The following is a 13042-nucleotide window of genomic DNA, read 5'->3' as shown; positions in this document are numbered from 1 at the left end:
GTAACAAAACATTAATATTAAGCTCTAAGGACTAAGGATATGGTACTGGGTCCAGGACACATGCTTTTAAAAGGTCCCTAAATGCTTATTCATTTAGTAAAGCACAAAAGCTCTAAAGAAGCTGTTGCCATCTGTTTTTTGGACTTAGATATTTCTCTATTATCCTCTCCCTACTCCCACCAATTGTTATGTGGAGATAAAAGAAGAAACTACAATCAAAAAACTAACACTAGGACTGCATTATTGAATCACAACACTCCTCTTGAACAGTGAAATGATCTCCAAAACTTTGCACTGTGGGCAGAGTTGAAGCTTTAACTCACCATTTCTTTATCTCTGACATTTAAATCAGACTCAATTTATTTTGCATGTAGTTCTTTGGAGTTTAATGTGAATATTTTTATTATCTGCAATTTGAGGTAAACATATTTGTTTTACACCAACAATTTGAAAGTAGTAGTAGAGGAAGAAAGTATAGTTAAGTGCCAGCTCTCCTTTGATCCAAAGACCTTCACAGTTGAGGCAGGCAGAGACCCCACTAACCATATCTTAGATTAGGTTCAGAGCACTTTTTGCCTACATCATATAAAACATCAGGTTTTTTTGAAAAGCAAAAAAATAACTCAATAATACCAGCAATAATTAGATCAGGTTTATTCTTTAAAAATCGAGTAATGTTTAAGCAGTTCTTTACTTTCCTATTTTCAAATAGAATCAGGCGCAGAGCTTGCTTTGGGGAGGGCTACAACAACTGTGATATGCTTAAAAGGCCGCCAAACAATGCCTGTTACTTACAAAATCAACCTCCACCTCCACCCTTTATTTTACTTTAGATTATCACCTCAGGCAGAGATAGTCCACACTCTCTGGTCCCACCAGGACATCATGTTACCTAAAAAAAAGAGCTGAGGTAAAGAGCCATTAGGTGACAGTGGGCACTGACGCCCAAGCAGCACACACAGTACCTGAAGGTCAATTCCTCCCCAGCCATGGACATGAACTGAATTAAACAGCCTCTTCTCTGCAGGGAGTACTCTGATGGCTGATCAGAATCCACAACACTAAAGATTCATATACTTCCTCAAAACAACTCATTACACATTCGAAACTGTGCAGAGAGGCAGAGATGGGATTCAGCTTCTCCAAGCACACATTTTATCACAGCCCAGGAGCTCCACAAGCACAGCACACTCATAGCAGTGCACTGCACAGCAGCTGCTGGGTCTAACAGCCTCCACTGGGACATGCCCTGCTTCTGTAAGGTATACCCGCCCTAATGGGATGCCTGTGTTCTGTCCATATTGATCTTCAGGTTAAGCACACCACTAAAAAAAAACCCAAAAAGAAAAATCACAGGAACAAAAGATACTGCAGTTTCCTGTTCACACAACCTGCAAGAACCTTGCATATACTTGTATAGCTATATCAGCTTATAGACCAGAGAACCATGTGTGGTCATTTGTTTTTAAAATAGCCATACAATATTTACTCTCTTAATGTGAAGGCACCTGATATTTTCAAACTCTTAAGTCCCAAATGTGAATAAAAGTCACCTTGTGGTGGAGAAAATCTCTCAAAGAAGCGTTGTCTGCCATACAGCAAGGTACTGAACCCTTCACAAAGACAGTGCGCAGTTTTCAGAGTAGCTATTCAGTAGTTTGAGATTACTTCACCACAATTTTGACTTATCAGAATGCTAAAAGTACTAGTGCCAGTACCACACAATAAAAGGACAGCAAGTCACTATGTATCTGTGGTGTACCCAGGACAGCAGGTACCACAGGTATCATCATTGGGCAAGAGACAGAGCACTGGAAGAGGCTGCCCAGAGAAGCTGTGGAGTCTCCCTCACTGAGATAGATCTTCAAGAGCCATCTGGATGCAATCCTGTCCATTAGAACAGTTGAACAGGGTTTTAGCTCACCAGGTACAGCAGAACAGTCTCCCAGAGTAACTATTGTTGTAAACAAGCATGAAGTGGGCTCCTCAGACATTTTTTCTTAAAACCCCACTAGTTACTACACCCATTCAATTAGTCAGACAAAACCAGCAAATCCCATTAATGTGCTAAGAATGCCTGAGCTCAGCAATTAAAGTAAAAATATTCATTAGATTTTTACACTTGGGCAGAATAAAACACAGCTCTATGTTGCCTTTAAAAGTCTACCCTAACAAAACATCCCCGAACAGCTTAGATTTCCAGCCCACACATGTTGGTTATCAAAAGAAATAGACATGAGAAACAATGAAGAAGAAAGCTTGCACACATTTCTTCCTTAGATTCCTAAAACCAGCTGTACTGAAAAAATAAAGCTAAGTCAACCACCCAGCACCAGGGGAGGGACAGTCACAAGCACCAGGGGTTAAAAGCAATCGTGCCTGATAGGTTGAAGGGAACTGCTTATAAGTGTTGCTTAATTTTATCCTTCCAAGTTGAAGTTGGAACTTCTTAACCAAGAGTAATGCAGCTGCAAAAAACATCTTGCAAAGTAGCAAAACAATCCTGCAGTTCCTTGTTGCTCTGGAGGTCATCCCCAATTCCAAGTTTAACTCAGTCACAGTTCTTGCTCCCACTATACCAACCAGTACTCAAAAGTTTACAAAGACTCAGTCTGAGCAGCAAAAAATCCCACAGTACAGCTACTTTCCATTTATAAAAATTAGGGCCAAATCAGGTCTCAAAATATGGCTATATTAACTCTGGTGGTATTATGAACTAGTTGCTAGTTTTGACAGTTTTAAGGACACTTGTTGGAGGATTGGAGAATAACACACAAAGGTCCCTCAAACAACCCTCAACAGAGCCATGAGATGCACACACACACCCATGGGCAGAGATCTCAACATCAGCACCTGGTCCTGGACACACTCATACCACTATGCAGTGTACAGAGTCATTCCATCTCCTGACAAAATCACTGACCCACTGTTCCAAGAGACACATCACACCATGAAGACTACATGTGGATGATGACCCATCTGTACAACCCAGTACCAAGGCATATGGAAGCACCTCACTCGGAGGACAAGGAATGTAGAGGTAGAAAGTTTTGGAGAAACTTGGCACTGACTTGGACACTGAATATACCACATGCAAAAATGACCTTTCACCTTCTGCATACAGACAGTTCTGAGCTTAACTTTTCACCAGATGAAAGACTAAAGCCAAGTGAAAGATTTCAGAGGAGTGAACCACACCAAATGATTTGACAAACACAGCAGCCATTCTTGAGCTGCAGAGAAGTTCTTAAGACCTTTCAACCTCCACAGAGACTCTGAAATCCTGCCTCCCCACTCATCAGGATCAGTTCAGCCAGCAACCTCTGAATGCTCAGCACACACTTTCAAACAAGAAGCTCTTTTGCAGAAAGATGACAAGCACTTGACTTCTCAAACAGATGTCTTCAGCCCAGCTTTACTGAGTTCATAGCTCGTCTTCATTTTGGCACCTCAACACATTATTTCATGTTTTGGGTTCCTTTTAGGACTCCTTGGTTCTCTCTATGAGGGCCCACAAGTAACAGTTCCTTCAAGACCACATGTAGGCAAACAGCCACAGGTAACACCCTACACAGGTTTAGAAGCTCTGATCAAAGTGCTCCCTGTAGGAACTTGAATTTGTGTGTTTATGTAGAGCATAAATAAAACAATCCTAGGAATGCACAAAGACCCTATATTATATAAAGCGAGATGTGACAGAAGACCTGTGAGAAAGAGCAATTTAAAAGTGAAAGTGTGCCATGACATGGAAAACAGTAAGAGAAGGGAGATATGAAAGAGCAAGATTAAAAAGAGATCATAATTTTCAATGTCTATCACTGTTATCTATTCTAGACATGATTGACAAAGCAAGTTCAAAAGCGTAGAAGCAAAACACATTCAACACACATGCCAGAACAAGATATCAAAGCAGCCTTCCCAGAACAGGGAGAAGTTATTTAAACCTCCTTTTTCAGAAAAAGCCTAAGAACAGCCTACTGGCGAATACAGAATCCAAGTCTCTACCATTTTAACCCTGCCAGTGGTGTTCAGAATGCAGAGGCCTTAAGCTGAATGGTAGCTCTGATACAGCAGAAAATCAGTTTTTCTTCAAGTTCTCAAGTATATCTCTGCAAGTACAGGTACTCCTCACACATTTTCTTTTCTTTCTTTGCTTGCCTTTTCTTAGAAGTACTAAGAAGAATTATTAGCACAGAGATAATATTTTTATTTTTTAAAAGGATGAGTTTAGTATTGCTCTGCATAAGCAGGTGAGCATCCCTTACAGACTGCAAAACACAGAGGATTCTGCAAAGAATTCTTTCCGCTGTCTGGGGGAACTGTGCAAAGGAAAGTCTAAGCCCCAAAAAAACTATTATACCACCAACATGGCTACTTTGCTAAATGGCTTCCAACTGGGTAGCCTTGTTTGCCCTGCAGAATATGGTGGTATTTACTCACACAGTTAAAGATCTATAGATCTACACATTTCAAGCACATAAGCAGGCCAAAAACAGCATAGCCCACTGGAGCCAGAGCCTCTTCATTTTTCTACTCATGTGAACAAACTCAAAGAGTTTGCTTCCTAGTCTAGCCTGTTGAATCAAATCAGGTTTACTCTGTTTCCCTCAAGCATAGTTTTCGCTTTATTATCATGACTTCAAGGATATGAGTAGCAGAGAAATACATTTAAGCCTAGCCATTCTTTTCAGTGTAAGGTCAAATTTTTCCAAATATCTAGTATGGATTCAGCTGTGCACCTACTCAACTTAGACACACTCTAGAGTCAGCTTCCACCAACACTAAGCACTTTTGGAAACTCTGACCAGAGCTGTTTCACCAGTTCAGTATCCCACATATTACTACAGTGCCCTAAAGCCCAGAGCCCCCATGAAAGTAATTCCCTGCAGTACTAAGAAGCTTGCAGAACAGAGTGTTCCTGCCTCTGTAATTTTACATCTGTACTTTTAACAATGGAAAACACAATATTTGAGTTGGTCCTGTGGGATAGAGCATGAGACTCTGTTGGATCTTATGAAAGGAGTAAGATTACAGTTGGTTTGAGTCTTGTATCTGAATGCAGTGCAGCACCACATATTCTTTAGAGGCCTTTGTCTTCTGTACCTTCATGCATCAGGGTTTTAGTGAAATTCAAATATTAAACTTGCAAGACAAAAATAAATATTTCAATAAAAGCAAGGAGAATGCTCAAATCCTCTCCTAGGAAAAGTTTTGAGATCTTTAAAACTACCCAATATTTAGAGAAGAAAGCACAGAGTAGTAAAGGATGATCAAGATAAGGCTACCTACTCCATAACATCTTCAAACCATTAAAAGAAACAGAAAATGTAAACTATTTCCTTGCAATTGCAACCTGATGAGCAAAGAATTAAGGAACTTTTCTGCACAGCCAGAAACCTTTACAAACCAGCACAAGGCTGCAGAAAGGCACCAGACCCTTGGCCTCCATCCAGCCTTATGGACCAGCAGGGAATTCCGTAAGAGGAAACATTCAGTCACTCCAGACAACACTCAGCACTGCTCCAGGAACTCAGGAAGAGGGTATTTGGCACAACAGACAAGTGGTAGGAAATAAGGACAACTGTGTCAAGAGTTCAGTTGTGCCAGAATGCCTAAACAGGAAAAAATTGGCATTACTGAAGCCTAATGGAGAAGCAGAGTGTCTGCCATCACTGGTTTGGGAAGAAGCTTTATTTGAGACAGGACAGTGAGCTGCAGTTAGCCTACACACCTCATCATACTGAGAACCTACTCTTACCAAACACAAGTGCATACACCAATGAATGTTTCTGTGCACTGTGTCAGACACCATGTATTACACATGCCACCACAAGCCACCTTGAAAGAGTTCAAACATTCTGGTGTCAACTAAGATAGAAAGTTACTTTACACTTGCACTGGAAAAATGGAGGAACCTGGGTAAGCCCAGAGTAAAACATGCACCACCCCCTAACCATAAAAAAGACAAAGGAAAACACCAAACAAACACCTCCCCTCCAAAAAAAGACCCTACATATTTTGCTTAAAGAGATTAGTGGTAACATTTATGCTTCCAATACTGTTTCTACAAAACAGAAGCTTAAAATGAAGGGATGCAAATAGTTAGAGGTGGGTTCACAAGCAGAACTTTGCTGTAGGACCTTTCAATTAATACCTGGTGACCTTTAGCATTCACACCATCACCCTCAACAGCTTTGCATAGGAATTGAAGAATATTATATTCAATAAAGGCAGCAGGGGAATTTCAGTGAGAAGAAAGTAATTGTTCCATTTGGAACTTGGCCAGAAGACAGGGGTTAACACTAGTGGAAAGAAAAATATACCAGTACTATGAATTTCTCATGGAACAGAAGGTATTCCAAACCACAGTTTTATCTTTCTTCTAAAATAGCATACATTCCAGCAGCATAGTTCTTTCTCATGTGCAGTATCTATGGAATGTTTATTTTCCAGTTTGGGAAGTGTAGCACTAAACATAGCACTGCTGGCTGCTCCTGCTCAGAAACTGAAGACCAGGAGCAATTTGGACAAGATACTGCAGTGTGGTGAAGAAGCAGACACTGATACCATTTGGAAGTGTTTGTGACTATTATCACCCCATTGCTCAAGAGACAAATTTCACTTACATTTGATGAGATGGATCAACTGAACTGCTAAGATTTTAGTAACCTAAATATTAGGCTCACAATGAAAAATGGTAACAAGTTAATTTTAAAAATAACAACTAGGGTAAACACTACTTGAAGGAGAAACTTATTAAGTTTTTTGTCAGGACATGCAGTATTTTTCCTACAAAATTGTTTCCAATGAAAAAGGTTGATTTTAGCTCTATTCCTGCCTTTCCTCCAACCTTTTTCAATTACTTGGTGGTAAGGAAATTTGCTAGTAAAAACAGTAACAGAAACAGGAAACAGAGGTGAAGCAGAGTATTTCAGGAAAAGGTTTTATCCCTAATCAGTTATGAGCATGAGAACTCACTCAGCTGGTCATCCAGTAGAAACAGAAATTGAACACTAAAACAGATACCAGATCTGAACAGACATACGCAAGTTTAAAGCACAATACAAACTTAGTCTATGAGCTAAGTATTTTTCTTGAATAAATTCAAAAAGGCAAACGTTTTGCCAAATTGTGAATAGCAGTGGAAACTGGAACACTGATTCAACTTAGGGATTATTTCATTTGAATTATTTCCTCATCTGAACAAATAAAGTAAAATAATTGCTCAGAATAGGAAGAGTCACAATAATGGGATGAAGTTAAGCAGTAAGAAATGTTTGGCTACATAGCATGAATCATTTAAATTCAGGCTGTCAGGCAGTTAATAGTTACCCAAGGGAAACATGCTTCACCTGTGTCATTTAAAAAACAAACAATACCAGTTAAAACAGTATCTTTAAGTACTGTTTAAGTGTAAACAGTACTTTTTTCCCCCTTTAAACATTAGCTAAGCATTTTAATGATTTGAACTATGAAAGTGAGGTCCAGGAACTGTCATAGCTCAGAACACCTATAAAAAAGAACAGAAGTCAAAACATGCAGCAGAAACTCGCTTTGCCACTCAGAGGACAACATAATTAGCAAAATTTGTAAGACCAAGCTCTCCTGAAGTTTACCCATATTAGCTTTCCAACACAGAACTGGTGACATTTTCCAAGTCTACTTAGCTGTTGCAAAGCAGCCAACAGGCTTTTAAGAAAAATAATCGTAAGTCCCAGGATTGTTTTATACATCCTTACATACACACTGAACAGTTTAGGTGATAATTTCTAATCATCTGTGAATATGCTTTATTCAAGAGTGCAGAGAGCACCATGTAATGCTGCAATTCCAAACCTTCCTCCCACTTCAATTATCTACAAACACTAAAGCTGTCAGAATGGTTCTTCCCTCATGGTTTTCAAAGTCATAAGATGAATATTGCTGTCATGAGTTGGCAGAAATAGAATATGAGAATGAGCATTGATTATTTAGTAGGTGACAGGTGAGGGGAAACACAAGATGTACATACAGGAAAATGTAACACATCCACAATTTTCTTTGGGACCAATTAACATCAGAATTGGCTATCATACTCTTAATCAGAATTGAGTTGCAATTTTTTATCATGAAAATGGGGGTCTTATCTAATGAAAGCCAGTAAGACACATTTTTGATTCAATAAATAAATACACGCTGAACTACGGCACAGAAGAATCATTTTGTCAAATACTAACACCAGCAACAATATACAAGTTGGGGGAATAAATATTTAAGAAGTATTCCAGATGTTCATTTTGTCAGCTATGCTATTAATGTCTCCTCCAAATCATGATGGAAGACCAGAAGCACCCCAGCTATGGCCTTACAACTTGGAGTGCTGAGACAACTTTTCTCTTGTCTCCTCATCTCTCTTCTCTCCTTAGCTGATGAAGTGACTCTAACAGTTAGCAACATGTACTCTTCACAAGCTGCTTTTTGCCTTCCCTTCTCCAAACCTTCTGCTTTCAATTCATTAAACCCCTTCCCTTTCCACACCTAAGCAGACACACTCTAGTCAAAGGGCATGTTCGTTTCAGAACATGTAATGTCTGCTCTCAGAGTGATACCTGTGGGCTCCTGTCTTCACCCCAGCCTCCCTGCATGCTATATGCAATAGAAACACAGAACAGGGTTTTCCTATTGCTTGTTTAAAAAACATACATTTTCTCCTCGTTTCTTTTTTTACTTAGGTCCTAACCATTATCACTACAGCTCCAATATTGCTCAAGGTACTGAAAGTAACAGTTTGCGCCATTATCACCTAAAGTTAGCTGGTGAGGCTGGGCAGAAGCCCTCCAGAAGTCAGTGTTCAGATGCTGAGCAACAACTGCACATATCTTTCACACCTAAAAGCAAGCAAAAACATCCTGATGTAGTAGCCATGACATGGCAAGTGCCCTTGTGGAAATAGCAGATAGTCCATAGAAATTGCTGTTGCTGGATTTTCTCAATTTCTGTTCATGCTGCACCACTTTATAGAGACCTCTCCAGAACAGCACACAGGATCAAAAGTATGGCAGAAAAGTTGATGGACAGTACAGCAATTGCAACATTTTATTTATTTTCCTATTACCTGAAACCCCTCCTACATGGGCATCACCTCGCTGTTCACTCAGCTGAAAAGCTGCAGGATCTAAGTACATGTATGGAAAAGAAACAACATCCCAGCATCATCACCTCAGGAAGTATGGCAGAAATGGTCAGTAATACAAGCAAAAGAGGAAAAAAAAAAAAATCACACTGAGGCACCCAGTGTGGGATGGGCTCCCAGTCTTATGCTACGCATCTCTCTGGAGATGCTTGCTTTGTTGCGCTTACATCTGTGAAAGAAATTATACAAAGGACTACTTCTGCTGCCCAGCAATTAATTTTAAGCACTGAAGTACTTACAAACTGCTTAGAATTCTTTAATCTCTTAAATGCTGATGGATTGCTGCTTCCTGATGGACGTCTTGTTAATATGGCATTAAACCCATACAAAGGCAGAGTCACTGCCACCTGCAAAGAAGTTCTATTCAACAACAATAACAAAAAGTTCCCAAAGCACAGTCATAAAAATGTGTTTCTGAAACATTGCATTAATGCAACTACAAATACTTCCACTTCAAGGCAGGCTCTTCAGTAGAGAATTAAAAATGAATTTTAAATTATACTGAATTTTTAAAATATTAAATAATTAAATATTAAATGCCATAACACACAAGTTATATAATTCTCAGCTACTTTTATATTCAGAGCCAAATGCAACAATATGCTGTACCTACCAGCTGGAGTATAAACACTAGATGAATGAAAACACTGTATTTGGTTATTAAAAGAATAATCTCACTTCTACCCAAACCTCAACATTTTGTGTCTCACAAACATCACTAAAAACAGGTATGTTAAAAGAACATTAGAAAACCAGAGACAGGCAATCATCAGCTCAGATCTCATAAATGAAGTCAAGAGTTCAACTGCCTTCCAAACAACATTTACTTCCACTGAAAAGTAAGTTTTGCTTGCTTTTGACATCCTGACATCCCAGTCAGTGTGAAGAAAGATAATAAGATCTGTCAGTCTCTGGAAAAACTTTTAACAAACAAGGCTTTTTCTTAAGGAGTTGTTTGATTTGATTTTGCTAGCTTTACCAAGTCTCCCGAGGCGTATACTTTTCTCCACTGTGCCAGTGGCCTGCTAGAGACACTGTAACAGTGCAAGACTTAACCCCATCAGAAGATACCATCTCTCCCTCTTAATGCAAAAAGGAGCCAGGTTTACTACAGTTTCATTTCAAGAGATTACCCCTGAGAATCAAGTTCAACTACAGTTTATGCCTAAAGCCCAGAAAATGAATATACAGTATGTCTTAACTATATTTAAAAAAAATTTTTGAATGGCAAATGCAGCTGAAACTCCCCAGAGGAGATGAAAATGTTTTAGTAAATTTATGAAATATTAAGCCCCATGAATTTATGCAATGTTGAGAATAGCAAGGCGACTCCTACTGTGGTTAAACATCATACCACTAACTTAAAGAGCCACATCCCCCTCCCAATTAACATTTTCATTTGAAGACTAACTCTAATTTGAAATGTCCTCTTTCTCAATTCCATTTTAAAACTTCTTCCTGTAAAGTATAAGTGCACTGCCTTATTTGACACACAAAGTACTATCGAAAACAACTCAGAGCATTAAAAAAAATGTTTTTCTTGCTTCAGTATCAAGCACCTGGCAAGTGACTGGAAGGTTCTTGAAAAGCCTTAAAGGTTATTAAAAGCATTCCTCTTTTTCCCTGGGGACTTAAAACTCAATTATTTTCATTCCTCCTTTTAAGCTATGAAATTACATCATCTCTTCCCCTTTGATTTAAAGTATTTTTTTTCTGCATTGTTCCTCAATTTGCTAATTCACTAATAAATAAAACTCCTGTTGGCTCCCCTCATGAAATAATGAAAGAGGAAATGTCCAGTATTGCATGTCTCCTGGCAAAACAGGACCACTCATTATAATCAACTTACTATATATATTTTATGTGTAATTTTAATAATTTTCAATTTATTATTTGTTTCAGCTACGTAGGTCTTTGGCTTAACTTGTCAAATCTTCGAGCAATAAACTATAAGAGCGGCTTTGAAGGATGTCTGCCAAAGCGCTGCGATAGAGTAGGAAAGCAGGAGCTTTCCATCTGCTCTGTTTGTTAACTGCCCCTCAAACAGAGCACAAGACAGGGTCAGTGCCCTTCCCGGGCACTTGGTGCTCTCAAAGCCCAAGGTACCTTTACTCTGGCCCTACACTGGGGCCTGTTGCATTCCAAAGATGGCTACACTTGTGCTAGCTCCCTCTTGTAAAACACTTCCCACTCCATGAAACAGCTGCAGAAAAGAGACCTCTGCTCTAAGGCTTTGTGCCCTGTTCCTCTAGCCCCCTGCCCAAATTTAAAAAAAAATTAATCAGCAACAGAAGAAAAACTGCTGTCACTAAACACTATAGGGAAGAGTCTGTCTCCCTCATCTTTCATTCCCTTCTATTGTATGTTCATACAAACCCCTCTGAGTCTCTTCTCTAGGCTGAACACCTGCAGCTCTCAGATTCTCATTGTATAACAGATGCTCCAGCCCCTTTATCATCTTCATGGTCCTGCACTGGATTCTCTCCATTAAACCTGTTATATTGAGGATCCCAGAACTGGACACAACATTCCAGAAGCTACTTCACCAGCGTGGAGAAGGAGGACCACTTCCCTCAAACCTTTATCAATGCTCCTTACACTGCAGCCCAGGGTAACACCAGTCTTTGCTTTGCCACTAGGATTCATTGCTGGCTCATGGTCAGCTTGTCCACCAAGGATCCAAAGATCCTTCTGGACAAAGGTGCTTTCTACCTTGGCAACCCCCACAGCTTACTGGTGTAAGGGGTTGTAACTCCTTAGGCATAGGACTTTGCATTTCCTCTTCTTGAGCCTCATGAGATTTCACTGCTCAATTCTTCAGCCTGTTGAAGTCCCTCAGAAGGGCAGCCAATTTCTCAGTGTTATCACTCAGTCTTGTATAATTTGTAAACTTGCTGAGTTCATACTCCATCTAATCATCAGGTAATTAATGAACACGTTGAACAGCTCTAGCCCCAGTATCGTGCAGTACAGCAGTCCAGAAAACAAATGGAAAGAAACTAGTCAGATAAAAAGCCCAAGGGTTCAGCTATTTCAGGTACATGGACAGCACACCTTTTGCCATGTGATACTTGTACCAAAGTGCCCACATAAAAGTAAGTAAGACTGCAAAAAAAAGTAGTACAAGGAGAATACAGTCATTTCCCACAAAGCAGGTCTTGCTTCTAGAATGCAAATAAAACTTCCTGCCTGCCTAAATCAACAATCTCCACTAGGTCATAGTTCCCCTCAAATACCAGCAATGAGCACAAACACACACAATCCTCAAAGCCACATAATCTTTCGAAGTTAAAAATGATGCAGCCTTCCTGCTACACAAAAAGTAAAGTAAGCCAGCTTTTGGTTTTCGTTTTCTTGGGGCTCTTATTTCCTTCCTTCTGAAGTAGTCATGACATAGGACCATACCTGCGTATGGCTATATCCACAAACAGCAACAAACTCTGCTGTGACTTAGCAAAGCCAGCAGTAGTCTAACATTTTAATAGGGCAAATCACACTTCTCACAGGCTCACATAATACACAACCAGAAGTCAAGACAAACTTAAATTCCTGCAGTGACCTTCTCTAGAGCTGAGCTGAACAGTCACACAAACATTTTGATTACAAATGACATCCATACCACTGCTTCTCATCAGTGTCTACTATAATCGGGCAATCAGGCACAATGTTTTCTCATGATCTTTCATCACTTTATAGAAGAGATCAGACTCAGCTGGGAATGACACTGGCAGAGGGAATTGTACTATTTGATGACACAACTTTAATGAAGGAGCGTGCCTCCTCCTCCATAGGAGGTAGAAAGACACTACTAAGCAAGCTGCTCTCCAGCATACTTAAGTGTGTGCATATGAGGTTGAATTTCATAGGCTT

At 39.6% G+C, this 13042-nt stretch overlaps 1 protein-coding gene across 1 annotated transcript in view; it reads right to left on the bottom strand.

Moving 5' to 3' along the window:
* Positions 1-13042, bottom strand: part of ATP8A2 (ATPase phospholipid transporting 8A2) — a 287313-nt gene that overhangs the window by 180571 nt on the left and 93700 nt on the right. The window lies entirely within an intron of this gene.

The sequence above is a fragment of the Geospiza fortis genome, unplaced genomic scaffold (genome assembly GCF_000277835.1).
Source record: "Geospiza fortis unplaced genomic scaffold, GeoFor_1.0 scaffold16, whole genome shotgun sequence".
In the NCBI taxonomy this organism is placed as follows: domain Eukaryota; kingdom Metazoa; phylum Chordata; class Aves; order Passeriformes; family Thraupidae; genus Geospiza; species Geospiza fortis.
This window is presented reverse-complemented; position numbering and strand designations above follow the sequence as displayed.